A 17,690-nucleotide genomic window follows, 5' to 3' on the forward strand; every position below is an offset into this window, starting at 1 on the left:
GCGACGTGCCTTTAATTTTAGGAAGGCCTTTTTTAGCAACTACTAGAACTATTATTGATGTTAGTACAAGTGAAGTCACACTTCGTGTGGGTGATGAAACAATCACCCTTCAAGCTTGTAATTCGAGTAACACATCGAATATTGAGGGTGACTGTATAAATCATGTTACTAATACTAATCATGTGGTGCAACCTTCTTTGCAGGAAACACGTTCAAAGAACATACATGAGCCATGTTCAAGTAACGAAAAAAGGACCTATCTATGAAGAGTGAAGGCTACAGATCGATGAACTAGATGAATGGTGGACACAGAAATCAAGAACACACAATAAACCAAAACTGCGCCTTGACGAACTCAATGTTTCACCAAATCAATTTAAAGTTGGAGACAAAGTACTATTAGATGCAGCAGACCCTCGTATTACCACTTCTGAAAATAATGGAGCAATTCCTTTTACGATACTTAACATTTTCCCATACAGTACAGTCGAGGTAACTCATTCCAAATTCGGCATTTTCAAGGTAAATAGTACTCATCTAAAACCTTATTTTGATAAAATTGATAGTAGGAATGAGGAGTGTACACTCTTCGCATCACCATGACCACGCATCAGAGAGGTAAGTCTAGCTTAGACTATAAATAAGCGCTTCTCGGGAGGCAACCCGAGCACTAACAGTGTCGATATCTTTAAATTTTTATTTTTAACATCTAAATCATTAACTGAGTCCTTGAACGCAGGTTTTCCAAATCCACATGGCCAGGCACATGGGCGTACCTTAGGCCGTGCTCATACCACGGGATGCGACTCGGTCGTGTGAAAACAGAGCAAAATTTTTCCCCAACACGAGATTCGATACATTGCCACGACTGTGCGATGTGTTCGTGGGCAATTCTGTACGCCCGTGTCCATAAACCGTGGTAGAAACTGAGAAATTAACACAGACGCACGACACGCCCGTGCCCACCAGCCGTGGTCGATACTGTCAAAATAACACGAGCGTGCGCACATATACACAGGAGTAGGAGAAGCGAATGAAGTAGGACATGACCGTGCGACATGGCCGTGTGCACCAACACGGCCAAAGAACACGGGTGTGGGCCGAATTTCAGACACGCCCAAATTTGAAAATCACGAAACACACGGGCTTAAATAAGGGCACATGGGCATGCCCCACGGCCGTGTACCCTAATATCTATATGAACCCCTCACTATTCATCATCCCCTTCCCCAAAAACCCTAACCCTAGCTGCCAAAATCTCTTCCCCCCACCAACCGGCTACCCCTAACTCCACCTGCTCTCCCTTCTACTTACCTTGTTCTATGTTCCCTACATCCTTTTTTTCCCTCTCTTCCCCCTCCTCTCTCTTTTTCTCATTGCACACAGGTCCACCACTAGCGCCACATGGTCTAGTCTGCACGGCCGTGGCCCTCTCTGAATAGCAGCCATCTTAGACTTCATCATCCAAGCCCGTGCCCTCTGTTGCCGTTCTACTCCAGTCCACCCTTAACCACATCTATTCTCTCTTCCCTTCACATATTATTTTTCCTTTTTTATCTCATTTTATTTTAGTTATTTTATTTAGTTATTTTTTTCGTAACCATTATTATTATTCTTCTTCATTTGTTCTTGTTGAAATGGTTATCATTCTTAGTTTTATTATTGTACCTATTTCAGTTTCTGGCTTCTTATCTTTACTCTTTGTTTTTTATCATATGTTACTATGCTTAGTATTAACAATATGTTCCTATAATGTTCCTATTAGTTTTTAGCTTTTTCCATAATTAGTGTTAGGATATATTCTTTCAACTCTTGACTGACTGTTAAGGACTATTTTCGACTTCTGTTGTTTTCAGGTACAACATGACGAACACAAGAGGTAAGAGCCATCCCTGCCTCGAAGAATCCCAAAGAAGCAGCATCCTCCTCGGGCCCTACCACCAAAATCTGCCACCCCTTCCTACAGTTTCCCTTGGGACCCCAGAAAGAACTTTTTCAGATACTATGGGCCCGACCCCTAGGAGTGGGTTGTTGCATTGATTTGACTGCCCTAGAGCAGATCCAACTCGCTGACGCAGTCCGAGCTCTCTTGACTCATGAACTGTGGGGGCTCTTCTTCGAGGTCATTGAGCTGACGTACCTCGAACTCACACTCGAACTCTGTTCAACCTTCCACCTTCAAGTCGTTATGACAGAGTTCGATGATCCCAAAATGGTCCAGTTTCGTCTTGGTAGTTTAGTCCTCCAGTTGAGCGTACCTGAGTTCAGAGCTTCACTGGGACTATATACAGAGGAGTTCATGGATGACGACGACTTTGACAGCCTCCATCGCCACATCCACTACTCTCCTTTGAACTGCTGGAAGGCCCTAGTCCCTGCTTCGGCCACTTATGACCCCAGCCGCTCCAAGGCATCAGCTCTTGCCCCATCCCTGAGATATTTACACGCCATCCTAGCCCACACCCTGACAGGACAGAGAGAGAGCACTAGCGTCGTGAACACCAATGATGCCTTCTTTTTATGGTGCATGATGCATGGACACGTATTCGACCTTGCCTATTTCATTGCCCTCGCCATTCGCCATCAAATGGAACGGCACAGAAAGGGAGTCATTTCCATAGGCCCTTATGTGACTCGCTTGGCACGGTACTTTGGTCTCCTCAACACAGCGGCACATGCATCCTCCCTCACCCTCATCGGTCAGATGTACCCACAGGGTATCTCGAGTATGCTCCATATAAGGATGATCGAGCGACGACGTGGATTTGATCCCCCCAGTAGTGCCTCGTCCAGTCAGCCAAGTAGGAGGACCCAGAGGACATTACTGATGATGTCCCTCCACCTCACGAGGATCCAGCCTCTCAGCCATCACCTATTCATCGTCCAGTTCATGCAGTGGCTTCACTCTCTAACATCTCGGAGCGCCTCACTTGATTCGAACAGCAATGTTTTCAGCGCTTTGATCACATTGATGCAACTCTATATTAGATTTTTCAGCACCTTTACATCTCATTGCCGCCCCCACCTCACGAACCATCTGGCGATAAAGATATTTAAAGACTTTTATTTATTATTTTTATGTTTTTTTCTTTTATATTTTTAAAACTACTTTTTATTTTGTTTTTCTTTAATTTTTTTTACTTCATCCTTAGGTTTTATCATTTATATTAAATAATTTATACTTTCGGCCATTTCTTTACGAGTAATCATGCTACTTTATATTTCTTAAAGAGTTATTGATTCTATCGTAGTTATAAAGTGCTCCAAAGCTCACTATTACTTAGGAATTTAAAACTACACTGGAAAAGGTACTCCACGACTGCCATGCCCTATTCGACCACGACCATAGCTACCACTAGTTATAATATTCTTTTGGTACCGCACTTGTGGAACCCAACCTCTACCATCACCGGTGTATCCTAGATAAACAATAATTTATACATATTTTTACCCTATATTTAACGCATTTTATTGATGATTTTCTATAAGAATTGGTGAATTTGATGCTCCTAATGCTTTAATTTCATGTTTTATACTTAGGAGGGCATAGGAGAGCGAAAGGAACGAGAAACGGGCTAAAAACGGAGAAAATGGGCCAAAGTACGAGATCAACGTGGCCTAGACCTCCTCACATGGGCAAACCATACGGCTGTGTCAATCTGGCAGAATTGGAGCACGACTCACACGGGTATAGTACACGCCCGTGCCATTCTAAAAGGCTCGAACACGGCCTAAAGTAATTACTCACGGGCGTGTCACACGGGTGTGTCCCTGCCGAGCCCAAGTTGAGTCCAATTTAGAAAAGGCTAATTTTGAGGGCCTCTAGGCATTCCAAAGACTATAAATACACCCTAGAGGAGGAAGAAAAGGGGGGCGGAGAAGGGGGAGTAAGGAATTACTCTAAGGAAGCCAATTGATCCATCTCAAAAGTCGGATTTATCATCAAGACTGAAGATCTCTCCTCAATTCCCCTTCAGGAGTTTTGGGTTTTCTTTATGTTTTGTATTGTTTATTTTTATGAGATGTTTTATTATTTAGTTATGAACTAAATCCCCTAAATACCTAAGGGGAATGAAACCTAAGACGAATCTTGTTATTATTTTCTGAATTTTATGATAAATATTTAACTTGTTCTTAATTATGTGTTCTTAATTCTTGTTTTGATATGCCAGGATACTGATTCAAGATAAGCTCTTATTCAGAGGAGGAATAGACCCTGGCTAAGAGTACATTTATCATAATTAAGCGGAGTTGATTGCGCGCCTAGACATAGGGTAACAAGATTTTGCTAGATTAGGGTGAAACCTAATAAGGGGATCCATAGATCGAGTTAATACAACCCTAGAGTGTTAATTAGTGAAAAGTCTCGGTTATTCAATCTAGGGATTAGACGTTATTAGTCTTGAATAGGGATAATAACATAACTTAGGGATCTCTATGGAACAAGTTGAATAAATAAATCGTCCGATTCGGAGCCAGAATAACAAGTAAAGTCTAGGTGGATTTTTCCTTAGGTATTGTCTTCATTCAATCGATTTTCCCAAAAGCAATTCCCCAACTCTTTTCTTTGTGAGTTCTTAGTTTATATAGTTAGTTAATTAAAACAAAACCCCATTATTCTTAGGCTAGATAATAAAAAGAAAGTCATTACAAGTACTTTTAGTTCCTTTGGGTTCGACAACCCGGTCTTGCTAAAACTATACTACTATTCGATAGGTACACTTGCCTACATCGTGATAATAGTTAGTTCAAGAATAAGTCATTACAAATATTTAAAACCTATCACGAAACCACGTGATCAAGTTTTTGGCGCCGTTGCCGGGGAACTGAAATATTAGGAACACTCAATTTTTATTACTTTAGCCATTTATTTTTCTTGAAATTTAATTTAATTTTCTTATTATTTATTAACTTCCTTTTTCCTTCTCTTGGCAGGTTTTCATAGTTTATGACTAGAAGAAACCCGTCGGGACCATTACTATTTGACGAAGAAATCAATCGCACAGTACGTAGAAACCAAAGAGAAATAAGGCGAAGCTTAAGATACACGGAGAACGAGGAAGAAGACGATACTCAACCCCCAACCAAAGAGATGGCTAAAAACCAAGGCAATCAGCTGCCTCCTGCAATTGCAGTTAATCAAAATCCTGCTCCACGCACTATGTATGACTATGCTAAACCTTCTTTACCAGGAACTAAGTCAAGTATAGTTAGACCTGCTATTGCTGCGAACAATTTCGAACTGAAACCTAACACAATTCAGATGATATAACAGTTTGTTCAGTTTGTTCAGTTTGATGGTTTGCAGGATGAGGATCCCAACACTCACTTGGCAAATTTTCTGGAATTTTACGACACTTTCAAAATTAATAGCATTTCTGATGATTCCATTCGCCTTTGGTTATTCCCTTTTTCACTGAGAAACAAATCTAAACAGTGGTTAAGCTCGTTACCACGAGGGTCTATCACTACTTGGGAACAAATGATCGAAAAATTTCTACTAAAATATTTTTCGTCGGTTAAAACGGCTAAGTTACGTAATGATATCTCTTCTTTTGTGTAGATGGACTTAGAAACACTTTACGATGCATGGGGGAGATACAAGGATCTATTTCGAAGGTGCCCTCTCCATGGGTCACCTCTATGGCTGCCAGTTCAAATGTTTTACAATGGTGTGAATCCCTCGACAAGACAGATGATTGACACAGCTGCTGGAGGAACCATCAACAACAAAACACCTGAAGAGGCTTATGAATTCATTACAGAAATGTCACTGAATAATTATCAGTGGCAAGTCATAAGGACTAAGCCAACAAAAATAGCCAGCGTTTATAACGTTGACTCAGTTACTATGCTGTCAAATCAGGTAGAACTTCTCAATAAAAAGATTGATGGTTTACTTGGTTCTACGCAGGTACATCCAGTAATGAGGTGTGACTCAAGTGGAGGAGGTGTGAATACAGAATATCAATCCTTCAATCATACAACCGAAGAGGAACAAGTCAACTATATGGGTAAAAATAACTTTAGATCTCAAAATAACCCATATAGTAATACTTATAATGCAGGTTGGAGGAACCACCCAAATTTCTCCTGGGGTGGTCAAGGGAATCAAAAGCCACAAAATCCTCAGGGTTTTCAATATCCACCTTATCAACAAGAGAAGAAACCGAACCTTGAGGAGATGCTTTCAAAATTCATATTAGTGTCAGAAACCCATTTCCAAAATACTGAGGCAGCACTTAAAAATCAACAAGCATCGATCCAAGGACTCGAAACTCAGATAGGCCAGCTATCCAAACTAATCTCCAAACGGCCACAAGGTAGCTTACCAAGTAATACTGAACCTAACCCAAGGGAACACCTCAACGCAATTAGTACTCAAGGTAAGGAAGGATTCATTACGCTTGAGACAGAATTGATGTAAGAAACTGTGGTGAGCAAAGGTAAAAGTGAGGTAAGTCATAACAAAACGGTGAATGAAGAATATAAACCTCGTGTCCCATATCCTAACGCGACAAGGAAAGACCGCTCAGACGAAAAATTCGGTAAATTTCTTAAACTTTTAAAAAAATTACATATTAACTTACCATTTATTGAAGCTCTGTCGCAGATGTCGAATGCAATGAAATTTTTAAAAGAGCTTTTAGTAAATAAGAAGAAGTTGGACGAAGCGTCGCATGTAGAGCTAAACGCAGTCTGCTCAGCTATTCTACAGAATAAGCTACCCCACAAATTGAAAGATCCAGGAAGTTTTACAATTCCTTGCTTAATTGGTAGTTTAGATATAAATCATGCATTAGCTGATTTAGGGGCTAGTATTAACGTCATGCCTTACAAAATGTTTAAGCAACTAGGTCTTGGGAAACCTAAACAAACTAGGATGAGCATTCAATTGGCAGATAAAACTATAAAATTTCCTAGGGGTATTATTGAATTTGTACTAGTGAAAGTAGATACGTTCATATTTCCCATTGATTTCGTTGTTCTAGACATAGGAGAGGATAATAACACCCCTTTTATTTTAGGGAGGCCCTTTTTAGCAACTGCTAAAACAATATTGATGTTGGCACAGGTGAGCTTACACTTCGTGTGGGAGACGAAACGATCACCTTTCAAGCTCGTAATTCTAGCATCACATCGAACATTCAAGGTAATGGTCCACACCAATCTACTAAAACTGACAATATGACTTTGTAGAAATTGAGCTTCAAAGAAGTTCAAGAGCCATGCTCCAGAAATGGTAGAGGACACATTCATGAAGAACGAAGGCTACGAATAGAGGAGCTAGACGAATGGGGAGCACATAAACCTAGAACACACAATAAATCGAAACTGTGCCAAAACGAGCCCGATACCTCTCGAAATCAGCTTAAGGTTGGTGATAAAGTCCTACTAGATGCCACAGATCCCCACATTGTCACTACCACACCAAATGAGGAAATCCCTCTTACAGTACTCAGTATTTTTCCATTCAGTTCGGTGGAGGCGAGTCATCCCAGGTTCGGCACTTTAAGGTAAACAACAGCCATCTAAAACCTTATTTTGATGAGACTGATAGCAAGAATGAGGAGTATAAACTCCTCGAACCACCATGACCATACAACGGTGAGGTAAGTCAAGCTTAAACTATAAATAAGCACTTTTCAGGAGGCAACCCGAGCACTAACAATATTAATTTCTTTGAATTTTCATTTTTAACTCCTAACTTACTAATAGAAATCTTGAATACAGGTGTTTCCACAAAAACACGGCCAAGCACACGGGCATGCTTAAGGCCGTGTCAAAACATGGCAAAAGATTTCCCCAACACGGGCTACAATTAAACGCCACGGCCGTACGATGTACAGCCATGGTCGAGCCTGCCAAAACAACACGGGCGTGCGACACGCCCATGTGGAAGACCCGTGACTGAAACTGAGAAACTAGTACGAACGTGCGGCACGCCCGTGTCTAACACCCGTGGTTGAACTTGTTAAATTAACATGGGCGTGGAGCTTGAAAACACCGGCGTGTGAACCCATACGATCGAGGAACACGGGCGTGCGACACGCCCATGTGGAAGACCCGTGGTCGAACGAAGTGTTGCACGGCTGTGTGAACCTATACGATCGAGGAACACGGGCATGTACTAAATGTTAAATGCGCCCAAATTTGAAATTTGCAAATCACACGGGCTGAAATTGGGGGACACGGGTGTGTGCCATGGTCGTGTGCCCCAAAATCTAAAAATACCCTGCACTATTCACTTTCTTCCCCATTCAAAAACCCTAACCCTAGCCACTGCAACTCTACACGGCCCCTTGCCACGTCCGTGCGCCACCTTCAACTTCATTTTTTATCCCAATCTCTCTCCCTTAGCGTTTGTTTACTCTCTTCACTTCTATTTTACTTATTACTAATGCTTATTATTACAATAATTTCCATTTCTTTTGAACTATCTTCCATTTCTGTTCATTACTTTATCATTTAGTTTGCATTTTTAGTTAGTTTTTATACATTGCATATTAAATCAAGTGATTAGGAAACTTCATACCCATGATTTTACCATGCTCATTCTCATGATATTCCCATTCCAATATCTCTCATGTAGTTTGCATTGTTCAATTATTTCTTATACATTTCATGTTGTTAGTAAAGCTTCATTCTTTTACACATGCCATTACTACATACAATGACAAAGTCACAAAATTATTATATTAGTTATGTTTGGATGTGGCTGAAAGTCTGCTTTTTAGTTGGAAATTGTATTCCTTTTACTTCGACCACTCATCAAGATGACTTGATGATTCTAATCGCAGGTACCATGTCATCGTCAAGAGGAAAGAAAACCGTCTTACCTGCTTCGAAGAAGAGGAAGGGAGCGTCCTCTTTCGCGGGCCCAACTGCAGAAATCCGTCACCCTCTCCTACAGTTTCCCCAAGGGCCTCAGGAAGAACTATTCCAAATACTTCGGGCCCGACCCTTAATTTCGAGCCGCTGCATCGACTGGGCTGCCGTAGAACAAGTCCAGATGGCTGACGTGATTCGGGCTCTCCTAACCACCGAGCCTTGGGAGCTATTCTTCGGGATTATCGAGCCAACATACCTCGAGCTCACGATGGAACTATGCTCAACGTTCCATCTCCAGACTGTAATGACAAGGTATGATGATCCCGGTACGGTCCAATTTCGCCTAGGTGGATTAATCCGCCAGCTAAGTGTCCCAGAGTTCGGTGCTGCTCTAGGCCTATATATGGAGGAGTTTCGAGAGGAGAATGAACTACATGCTCTCAGTCGCCACACACATTTCTCTCCCTCAAAGTGCTGGCACACTTTAGCCCCTAGCACGGCCTCATACAATCCTAACTACTCCAAGGCATCAGTTTTCCCACCATCCCTGAGGTACTTACATGCTATTTTAGCTCACATGATTACAGGGAGGCGAGAGAGCATTGGCGTCATCAACAACCACGACGTCTACTTCTTATGGTGCACGTCGCAAGGGCACGTCATCGACCTTGCCTATTTCATCGCCCTTGCGATTTAGCACCAGACAGAGCGGCATCATAAAGGGGGTCATCTCTATTGGCCCCTACGTGACTAGGTTGGCACGACACTTCGGGCTCCTCAACACCGTGGCCCAAGGATCATCCCTCACTCTCATCTGCCAGATGTCTCCACAAGGCATCTCGAGCACGCTTAGCATGAGGATGATCGAGAGGCGTCGAAGAACCTACCATCCCCAGTATCATCTCACCCAATCTACCTTTGAGGAGGCCTGCGAGGACATTCCTGATGACATCCCCCTACAGCACGAGGACCCACCGACTCAACCACTACCACCCTCTCGTCCAGTTCATGCGGCGGCTTCATATGCTGACATCTCTGAGCGCCTCACCTGATTCGAGCAGTAGTGTTTTCAACGATTTGACAACATTGATGCTACTCTACAGCAGATTTGTCAGCACCTCCACATCTCATCGCCAGTCCCACCTCGCGAACCATCCAGTGATGAAGATGTTTAGAAATATTTATTTATTATTTTATGTTTTTAATTTTTATTGAAACTACTTTTTATTTTTGATAGATTTTAGAATTTTATTTTTAATTATTAATTTCAGTTATTTCTTTTCGAGTACTTATTCTTCCTAATATCCCATAAATAGTTCCTGATTTTATCACAGTTATATAGAGCTCTTAAGCACATCATCACATAGGAACTAAAACTCCACCGGGAAAGGTTCTCCACGACTGCCATGTCCTGCTCAACCACGACCATAGCTACAACTAGATATAATATTCTTTTGGCGCAAGACTTATGAACTAATGAACCTTTATGACCGCCGGAGTATCCTCCTCCACTCTCGAACCAATAACTCTCCAAAAGTCTAGTTTAAGGAATTCATCATACAGGAAGTTTCACTTCTCTCCTTATCTCTTTCTTTTTTATTTTATAATACGTACCTTTGTACATTGAAGGCAATGTACATCTTAGGTGTAGGGGGAGGCATTCATTTCATTATCAAAAAAATCCCTAAATAACTGCCTTGTTCTCTTGAAAAGCTCTCATATCATATTTAGGATAAATTTTGATTGGTTTATGATTTTGATTGATACATCTTGAATTAAAACATAGGGACTTACGAATTGACTATTTAAACTTTAAGACATTAGAGAATCAAGCATGATAAGTTGATTTTTAAGAATTTAGAATTATAGGTTGTTTCCCCAAGTCTAGGTATTACTTTGAATTGGAATTCGCAAGTCTAAACACCAAAAAGCCATAATTTTTGTGAGATTTTTGAGCCTTTTGAGCATCTATTAATTCTTTCATGCTCACTTTTATCATTGCTTTAAGTGCGTCAGTATTGAACTGTAATTCTAGAACTTTCTTGATTATGCATGTGAGACCACACCATTTGATTTGATATGTCAAAATGATTAAGGCACTTAGGATTAACCCACTCAAGCCATGAAAAGCCTACCTCCACGATTAACCCCTGGTAAACCCCCTTGAGGCTAACAAGCCATTTCTTGTATTACCCTTAATATTAAGCTTTAACCCATTATTGTTGAAATCCCTTAAATTAATCCCTATTTTTTTTTGTCGAGATTTGAGTTGAATGGATTGCCTAACTATGTTTTGTTCTTGATAGTTAGCCTATATTATTTTAACTTGTTCTTAAAAAATAAAAAACTATGTATACATATCTGTAATTTCATATTCTGAGAGAAGCTCTGTTGTACGCAAGTGAAGATTAACTCTTTTTCTAGTTAGGCAATTTTTCAATTCAATCTTGATTCTAACCTTTTCTTTCAGCTTGTGACGACACCCCCTAACCAAGCCTCACTACAACCCTCTAAAGACCTTTTGATTGATTGATCATCTTAAATTATAGTGGTGGAGATTTGATTTTCATGCAAGCCTATGGTAATGACTTTTCATTATTGACTATTGAGTGCTTCATTTGTTGTCCTTAAACAGCTCGAGTGATTTAAGTGAATCTTTAGTGAGGATGTGAAACTCTGTGATATTCTAAATCAAAGGTAATTACTTAGATGTGGAGAGACACCTATGTTTGCATGATTAAATACTCAACTTGGAATGTTTGAAACTTTTATGTTCTTTTAGTTGAATTCTCAATGTATGATTACCTATCGATTATTTTGAGATATTATCGATAAGAATTATAAGTTGAGGAGAAATTATTTTGATTATGAGTTGAGAATTTTGCTTCAGGACAAGCAAATGCTTAAGTGTGGGGGTATTTGATAAACAGTAATTTATACATATTTTTACCCCATGTTTAACACATTTTATGGATGATTTTCCATAAGAATTGGTGAATTCGATGCTCCTAATGCTTTAATTTCATGTTTATACTTAGGAAGCATAGGAGAGCGAAAGGAACGAGAAACGGGCCAAAAACGAAGAAAATGGGCCAAAGTAAGATATCAACACGGCCTGGACCTCCTCACACGGATAGACCACACGGCCGTGTCAATCTGGCAGAATTGGAGCATGACTCACACAGGTATAGCACACGCCCGTCACATTCTAATAGGCTCGAACACGGCCTGAAGTAATCGCACACGGGTATGTCACACGGGTGTGTCCCTGCCAAGCCCAAGTTGAGTCCAATTCGGAAAAGGCTAATTTTGAGGGCCTCTAGGCATTCCAAAGCCTATAAATACACCCTAGAGGAGGAAGAAAAGGGGGGCGGAGAAGGGGGAGTAAGGTATTACTCCAACGAAGCCGATTGATCCATCTCAGAAGCCAGATTCATCCTCAAGACTGAAGATCTCTCCTCAATTCCCCTTCAGGAGTTTTGGGTTTTCTTTATATTTTGTATTCTTTATTTTTCTCAGATGTTTTATTATTTAGTTAAGAACTAAATCCCCTAAATACCTAAGGGGAATGAAACCTAAGACGAATCTTGTTATTATTTTCTGAATTGTATGATAAATATTTAACTTGTTCTTAATTATGTGTTCTTAATTCTTTTTTTGATATCCCAGGATACTGATTCAAGATAAGCTCTTATTCAGATGAGGAATAGACCCTGGCTAAGAGTACATTTATCATAATTAAGCGGAGTTGATTGCGCGCCTAGACATAGGGTGACAAGATTTTGCCGGATTAGGGTGAAACCTAATAAGGGGATCCATAGGTCGAGTTAAGGCAACCCTAGAGTGTTAATTCGAGACAAGTCTCAGTTATTCAATCTAGGGATTAGACGTTATTAGTCTTGAATAGGGATAATAACATAACTTAGGGATCTCTACGGAACAAGTTGAATAAATAAATCGTCCGATTCGGAGCTAGAATAACAAGTAAAGTCTAAGTGGATTTTTCCTTAGGTATTGTCTTCATTCAATTGATTTTCCTAAAAGTAATTCCTCTATTCTTTTCTCTGTGAGTTCTTAGTTTAGATAGTTAGTTAATTAAAACAAAACCCCATTATTCTTAGGCTAGATAATAAAAAGACAGTCATTACTAGTACTTTTAGTTCCTTTGGGTTCGACAACCCAGTCTTGCTAAAACTATACTACTGTTCGATAGGTACACTTGCCTACATCGCGATAATAGTTAGTTCAAGAACGATTCATTATATATATTTAAAACCTATCATGAAACCACGCGATCAATCCTCCTCCAATCTCATCCTTGCCTTAGGCGATTACTCTCCATAACTATAACACAAGGATTCTATTTAACATTCAGGAAGTTTCACTTCTCTCCCTATCTTATGATCTTATATCTATATTTTTCAGTAAATCTAACTTTGTACATTGAGGATAATGTACATCTTAAGTGTGGGGGGTTATTTATATCATTATTAGAAAAATCCCTGAATTTTATCTTGTTCTCAAATAATCTTCTCATATCATTATTAGAATGAATTTTGATTAATTTATGATTTTTATTGATATGTCTTGAATTAAAACATAGGCATTTATGCATTGATTGTTTAAACTTTAAGGAATTAGAGAATCAAGCATGATAAGTTGATTTTTGAGAATTAAAAATATTTTTAGGTTGTTTCCCCAAGTTTAGGTATTATCTTGAGTTGAAATTCACAGGTTTAACATCAAAAAGCCATAATTTTTGTGAGATCTTGAGCCTTTAAAGCATATATTATTTCCTTCATGCTCACTTTTATTGTTGCTTTGAGTGCGTCAATATGGAATTGTTATTTTAGAACTTGCTTGATTGTGCATGCCAAGACCACAACTTTGATTTGATATGTTGAGATGATAAAGGCACTTAGGTTTAACCCACTCACTCCATAAAAGCCTACCTTCATAATTAACTCTTAGTGAACCCCCTTGAGCCTAACAAGCCATTCATTGAATTACCCTCAATAATAACCCATAACCCATTATTGTTGAAATCCACTAAATTAATTTGATCCCTATTTTTGTTGAGATTCAATTTGAATAAATTGCTTAGCTATGTTTTATTTGTAGCAAAGTTCTATAATATTTAATTTTTTCTTAAAAAAAATTATTATGAAATTATGTTGATAAACCGTAATTTATACATATTTTTACCCCATGTTTAATGCATTTTATGGATGATTTTCTATTAGAATTGGTGAATTTGATGCTCCTAATGCTTTAATTTCATGTTTTACACTGAAGAGAGCATAGGAGAGCGAAAGGAACGAGAAATGGGCCAAAAACGGAGAAAATGAGCCAAAGTAGGAAATCAACACGGCATGGACCTCCTCATACGGGCAGACCACACGATCGTGTCAATTTGGCATGCTCAAGCACGGCCTAAAGTAATTGCACACGGGCATGTTACACAGGCGTGTCCCTGCCGAGCCCAAGTTGAGTCTAATTCAGAAAAGGCTAATTTTGAGGGCTTTTAGGCATTCAAAAGCCTATAAATACACCCTAGAGAAAGAAGAAAAGAAGGACAGAGGAGGGGAGTAAGGAATTACTCGAAGGAAGTCGATTGATCCATCTCAGAAGCCAGATTCATCATCAAGACTGAAGATCTCTCATCAATTTCCCTTCAGGATTTTTGGGTTTTCTTTATGTTTTGTATTCTTTATCATTCTAAGATGTTTTATTATTTAGTTATGAACTAAATCCCCTAAATACCTAAGGGGAATGAAACCTAATATGAATCTTGTTATTATTTTCTGAATTGTATGATAAATATTTGACTTGTTCTTAATTATGTGTTCTTAATTCTTGTTTTAATATCCCAGGATACTGATTCAAGATAGGCTCTTATTTAGAGGAGGAATAGACCCTGTTTAAGAGTACATTTGTTATAATTAAGCGGAGTTGATTGCGTGCCTAGACATAGGGTGACAAGTTTTGTCGGATTAGGGTGAAACCTAATAAGGGGATCCATAGATCGAGTTAATGCAACCCTAGAATGTTAATTAGAGAAAAGTCTTGGTTATTCAATCTAGGGATTATACATTATTAGTCTTGAATCGGGATAATAACATAATTTAGGGATCTCTACGGAACAAGTTAAATGAATAAATCGTCTGATTCGGAGCCAGAATTACAAGTACAGTTTAGGTGGATTTTTCCTTAGGTATTGTCTTCATTCAATCGATTTTTCCAAAATCAATTCCCCAATTCCATTCTCTGTGCATTCTTAGTTTATATAATTAGTTAGTTAAAACAAAAACCTCTTTATTCTTAGGCTAGATAATAAAAAGACAGTCATTACTAGTACTTTTAGTTCCTTTGGGTTCGACAATCCGATCTTCCTAAAACTATACTACTATTCGATAGGTACACTTGCCTATATCGCGATAATAGTTAGTTCAAGAACAAGTAATTATAAATATTTAAAACCTATCATGAAACCTCGCGAGTAAGTTTTTGGCACCGTTGCCGAAGAACTAAAATATTAGGAACACTCAATTTTTATTACTTTAGCCATTTATTTTTTGTGCACTTTAATTTATTATTATTATTTATTAATTTACTTTTTCCTTCTCTTGGCAGTTTTTTTTATAGTTTATGACTAGAAGAAATCCGTTAGGGCCATTACTTTTTGATGAAGAAATCGATCGTATAGTTCGCAGAAATCAATGAGAAATAAGGCGAAGCTTAAGATACACAGAGAACGAGCAAGAAGACGATACTCAACCCCCAACTGAAGAGATGGCTGAAAACCAAGGCAATCAGCTACCTTCTGCAATTGCGGTTAATCAAAATCCTGCTCCACGCACTATGTATGATTATGCTAAACCTTCTTTAACAGGAACTGAATCGAGCATAGTTAGACCTGCTGTAGCTGCAAATACTTTTGAATTAAAACCTAACACTATTTAAATGATACAACAATTTGTTCAGTTTGATGGTTTGTAGGATGAGGATCCCAACGCTCATTTAGCCAACTTCTTAGAACTATGCGATACATTTAAAATTAATGGTGTCTCTGATAATGCCATTTGTCTTCGGTTATTCCCTTTTTCATTGAGGAACAAAGCTAAACAGTGGTTGAACTCGTTACCACGAGGGTCAATTACTACATGGGAACAAATGACCGAAAATTTTTTATTAAAATATTTTTCGCTGGCTAAAATGGCTAAATTACGTAATGATATCTCTTCTTTTGTGCAGATGGATTTAAAAACACTCTACGATGCATGAGAGAGATACAAGGACCTTTTGAGAAGGTGCCCTCACCATGGGTTACCGCTTTGGCTACAGGTTCAAACGTTCCATAATGGCCTGAATCTGTCGACTCGATAAATGGTTGACGTAGCTGCTGGCAAAACCATCAATAATAAAACACCTGAAAATGCCTATGAGTTTATAGAGGAGATGTCACTGAATAACTATCAATGGCAAGTCATGAGGACAAAGCCAACGAAAACAGTCGGCGTTTATAACGTCGATTCGGTCACCATGCTCTCTAATCAGATAAAACTCTTAAATAAAAAGATTGATGGTTTTCTTAGTTCTTCGCAGGTTCACCTAGTAATGCAGTGCGAAGCAAGTGGAGGTGGAACAAGCCATTCGGAATACCAACCTTATGGCCATTAAACTACATGGGCAATAATCCTCGACCTCAAAACAATCCATATAGTAACACTTACAATGCAGGTTGGAGGAACCACCCCAATTTCTCATGGAACGGTTAAGGAAATCAAAGACCACAACCACCTCCAGGCTACCAACAACCACCCTACCAACAGGAAAAGAAACCAAACCTTGAAGAGAGGCTCTCAAAGTTTATTTCGGTGTCAGAAACTCGTTTCCAGAACACTGAGACAACACTTAAAAATCAACAAGCATCGATCCAAGGGCTTGAAACTCAGATAGGCCAACTTTCCAAACTAATTTTCAAACGACCACAAGGTAGCTTGCCAAGTAATACTAAACCCAACCTAAGGGAATAGCTAAACGCAATTAATATTCAAGATGAAGAAGGAATTGTTGAGCCTGAACCAGAACCGAGGCAAGAAACTGTGGTAAGCAAAGGTCAAGGTGAGGTAGATAACAATAAAAACAAAACGGTGAATGTCGAATATAAACCTCGTGTGCCATACCCCAACACGACAAGGAAAGACCGCTCAGATGAACAATTTGGTAAATTCCTTAAACTCTTAAAAAAATTACATATTAACTTACTATTTATTGAAGTCCTATCGCAGATGCCAAATGTAATGAAATTCTTAAAAGAGCTTTTAGCAAATAAGCGAAAGTTGGACGACGCGTCACATGTGGAGTTAAACGCAGTGTGCTCAGCTATTCTGAAAAATAAGCTACCGAACAAACTAAAAGATCCAGGGAGTTACGATTCCTTGCTTAATTGGTAGTTTAGATGTTAATAATGCATTAGCTGATTTAGGGGCTAGTATCAACGTCATGCCTTATAACATGTTTAAGCAACTAGGTCTCGAGAAACCCAAACAGACTAGGATGAGCATTCAACTAGCAGATAAAACTATAAGATTTCCTAGGGGTATTATTGAAGATGTGCTAGTAAAAATCGATAAATTTATATTTTCTGTTGACTTCATTGTTTTATACATAGAGGAGGATAGCAACACTCCTTTAATTCTGGGAAGGCCCTTTTTAGCAACTGCTAAAACAATTATTGATGTTGGCATAGGTGAGCTCATGCTTCGCGTAGGAGATGAAACACTCACCCTTAAAGCTCGTAATTCTGACAACACATCGGAAATTGAAGGTGATCATCTAAACCATTCTATTAAAAC

General features: G+C 39.1%; 1 non-coding gene across 1 annotated transcript; it reads right to left on the reverse strand.

The window, feature by feature from the left end:
* Positions 1–16,053: 16,053 nt before the first annotated feature.
* On the reverse strand, positions 16,054–16,160 carry LOC128286350 (small nucleolar RNA R71). Its single transcript, XR_008276893.1, has one exon. It is a non-coding gene; the product is annotated as a small nucleolar RNA R71 (small nucleolar RNA).
* Positions 16,161–17,690: the final 1,530 nt, after the last annotated feature.

Source organism: Gossypium arboreum, chromosome 12 (genome assembly GCF_025698485.1).
Source record: "Gossypium arboreum isolate Shixiya-1 chromosome 12, ASM2569848v2, whole genome shotgun sequence".
Classification (NCBI taxonomy): Eukaryota; Viridiplantae; Streptophyta; class Magnoliopsida; order Malvales; family Malvaceae; genus Gossypium; species Gossypium arboreum.